The sequence below is a fragment of the Euprymna scolopes genome, chromosome 32 (assembly GCF_053919585.1).
Source record: "Euprymna scolopes isolate OS-2025 chromosome 32, ASM5391958v1, whole genome shotgun sequence".
NCBI classification, from domain to species: Eukaryota; Metazoa; Mollusca; class Cephalopoda; order Sepiida; family Sepiolidae; genus Euprymna; species Euprymna scolopes.
In genome coordinates, this window is record NC_136513.1 from 25,487,019 (window position 1) to 25,491,017 (window position 3,999).

The 3,999-nt window shown below is 36.7% G+C and overlaps 1 pseudogene; it reads right to left on the bottom strand.

Annotated features, from left to right (window-relative positions):
- Nucleotides 1–3,632: 3,632 nt before the first annotated feature.
- Nucleotides 3,633–3,760, bottom strand: LOC145256622 (U2 spliceosomal RNA; annotated as a pseudogene).
- Between the last annotated feature and the right edge of the window lie 239 nt (nt 3,761–3,999).

Here is a 3,999-nt window from a genome sequence, read left to right on the forward strand (position 1 = left end):
CAGTAGAACTTCGGCGAATACTCGGCGAATACTCGACGATCAGGTTTGCTTCGGTGTAGTGGGAGGTCATGATAATGATATTCTCGGCGTATGACCAAACGAAGTAGTCCAGTGGGTTCAAATCAGGAAAGAATGGGTACCGCGAGAGAAGGGTACAAATGTTGTATATTTACTTATATTAGAGGAGATGATATATTAAATTATATAATAAATATATTAAATATATATGTCATGTGTTATCTAGTGGATTTAAGATATTGTTCTTTTAACAGACAGATAATAAACGTAAAAATCGTATGTATGTTGTCTACCCAGGAGGACATGATATTGACGTGTAAACTGAGTCATGTTGTATCAGACTTATCACACGGGATATTTTACAGTTCATATATAAGAAGAATATATGCTTCATACCTTTTTCTTGAAGAGTCCTCCTGTGTCTTCCCGCTGCTCCGTGACGAACCATGAAGCCTTCAGCACCATACAATTGAGACATCTGTTCTTATTTGTGAAACCATTAAAACAACTCTTTATATTTTTGTAATATAAATTTATTACAGTTGTCTCAAATGGTTTTCACAGGACCTGCAGTTCGTCTACATTTTCTGTTCATACAGTCTGCTCCAAGCTGTCTGCCCACCCCTGTCTAGACGTCTGTCCGCTCTGGTGGTCAATCCTCAACTCTCTGAATCTCTCCAAAACTAACTACATCACGTGTTCTCTTACGTCACCTAATTATGTATCTCAGACCAACCTAATGTCCACAGCTAGTTATTTGTTTATTCCAAACTCCCAAATGATTTTTACATATATTTTCTATTTTCACATTCCTTTTGCGATTCACACGTCAATTATTTCTTCCGCAATTTAAATGTTTATTCTTCTAATCATAATAGCTGATCCAGCGACCATCCATCAATTAATAAGAATACAATAACAATAGTAATAATGTTTTGACCATTGACCCCGCTTGCCACAGTTAATAGATACTACGCTATGATCACAGCCTAAAAGGGCATAACATTACACTAAGTCATAGCACTAAAGCCAAGCCTTAGTTTCTTTGGACTTATGGACCGGCGCAAAGTCCTGCTGCCACACCCATGATTTACCAGCGCCAATCTGATTGCAATAGCGGATCACCACACTCTTCAGCACGCCCAGATACAGTTTACTGTTGACTTTCAAACCGACTTCGAACATGTGAGGAGGCACGATCGGTTCCTCACTGGAAACCACACCAATACCATAATCCTGTCCGGAAAATTTGCTTCTATCACTCTGGGTACGTCCCTGTTATTTGTGGCAATCCAGTGATGTCTTTTTAAGGAATTGGCAATAGTACTATGTCATAAGTTTGATTGGTAGAGAGCATGATTTGTATAGCGACCTTTCTCTGATCTCGCTCCTGGAACATTGTGTCACTTTCAGACATGATAGCAGGCTCCCATCGCTCTTGGAATGTGTACACGCACAGCTGGCCAACACGTAGATAGTCTGTAACGAGGATATAATTAATGTACTACCCAATTCTCCAAGAAAATAAATGAAATAAAGTATGCGGAACAAATAAATTGTTATTACGATGTAGCTTTCTGCTTTCTATGCACTTACATAATGTACTGATACGAGAAAATGAACTTATCAAAGACAGACGCATTATTAGATTTATGCTGAATCATCTAATATAACAAGACATAATTGAACGAGTATTAAGTTGCTGACAAAAATAAATGATGTGTATGGGAAGGAAAACATGAAGTTATCATAAGTAGACACATAACTGGCTCTATCATAATATACCGACAACGTACGAAACCTCTAACTTGGAAACATCCAAAGATGTATTAAAAATACCATTTACTAAAATAAAGAAATACTCTACCTGTAACGTTACGCATATTTACACAGGTAGATCTAACATGTTGAGCAATGTACGTCGCAAGGGACATAGGACAAGTAATAACTCGACTCCTTTTTTGTAACAACGACATTAATTTACGGGTACTTCTTCGAATAAAACGTGATCGCGCATTTTCTCTCTGACATTTCTTCGCTTGAATATCGTTTCGAACGTGCTCGCCAACGTGATCCACGTCGCTTACATTATACTGTGTCTGTACACACGCTCCTTTCATAATCTTCTTTTTTTTTCGCAGACGGCTCGGCATTTGAATACCCGCCTTCTTGCTCTGTTTCATATCACACGTAGCATAGATGTGCGTATCTACAACGTCAAGAATATAATAACACTTTCAAAGAATTACTTAAATACAAAACACATTAATATTATGCAATACTAGCAGGGAACACCGACGTTGCCCGGGATTGAATGATGATCAACGAATATTTCACACTCTTACATTCTTATTGTCATCGAAATCCGTGAAATCGTCCGGGAGGAAGCTTCGCATATTTTCATGCAGTAAGTTAGTCCGAAAAAAAAAACATTCAGGATTTTACGTGCGGAGTTTGAACCTACAGACAACGTCATACAAAAAAAAAATTAAAAAAACACGCTATCAACTTACCGACAGTAGAATTTTCACTGCCTCTTATTCTATCATTGTTACTTAGCCACGACATGGAAACATGCCTTTACCGATGATAGATAAATAAAAATAACGGTTTCGATTATCGATTTTCGGTAATTATCGAGGGTATTCTGAGACAAAACTTTACTAAGATCACTTCCAGACTTATACGCTAAAGTTCTGTATATTTTAAAGAAAATCTGTTCAGCCGTTTCGGAGTGTATAAGCGAAGGAATTAAACACCCACACAGATAAAAACAGTTGCGTTTATATGATTGTAGAGAAGAGAAATTCTAATTAATTTTAACATATAATAAATTTAAAGGCAACAACAACTATTACATACAAATCAGGGGTACCTCCATGCGTAAGTAAATGGCAACCGATCATGAATATGAATGTAGCGGAACCTCTAAATACAAAAATAATTGGTTCCGGCCTGGATTTCGTATTTTATGAATTTTCGTGTCTTAAAAAGCGTTTCACACGTAAATAATCTAATCTGTTATAAACCCTTTAAACAGTCATAATATTTTAAAAATAAGGGTAAAACTAGAATGATTTTTGAATGAAATAGTTACTAACTTGATCATGAATATCTTTACTTGCTTGTTGGATCTACTTTTCACTGCAAATAAAATAAAATGCTGTTTAATAAGAAACCGTCAAGAGATATGTCATACTTTTTGTAATCGTTATTTTAATCATTACGTCACGAACTCAATCAACTATATGACCACTAAGGCGTGCGGAATAAAAATGATTAAAGCGAAATAGATAATTTACTTCCTTACCGCTTATTTGCGATTTCTGAAAATAACAAGGCCGATAGCCATTAGTCGCGTGCTCTCGTGTAATGAATGAATGCATTAATGTAGGATTGACATGAACTTCTTAAAGATAAACTAAAATGACCGAAAAATGGGCTGAAATGACTTAAATAAAAAGTAAATGACTTAGAATGGTTTTAATGAACTTAAGGATGAATTGAATGACCTTAAGAATGACTTGAATGCTTAAATAAATAACTGGAATCGTTCAAAACAACTTGAATGTCCAAGAGAATGACTTGAATGGCTTTCGGACTGACTGCTTGTAAAGTGGTTGATAATTTTGCATTAATATAATACAGAAAAGTGATCACCCACTTTATATAATAATAAGTACAGCATGTAATAAGGACAGATACTTCACTTTGATCTTGGCCAAAAGGCCAAGAAAGGGAATTTATTTGCTCCCCCACCGAGCAAATTAGGCACAAGGCCGATTTTTAATTTGAGGAGTACAGGGGATATGGGGGCCAGCTCCCCGGGGAGTAGGGGAGCTAGATAGCGACAATTGGTATGAAGTGTCACCCCTACATTGACCAAGGTGTTATATGTGGGGCTGCCCCCACATATAGTCTTTGCTTGCAGTATCTGCCGGAACAGACATTACACTTTGATCCATGCCAAAAGGACAAGAA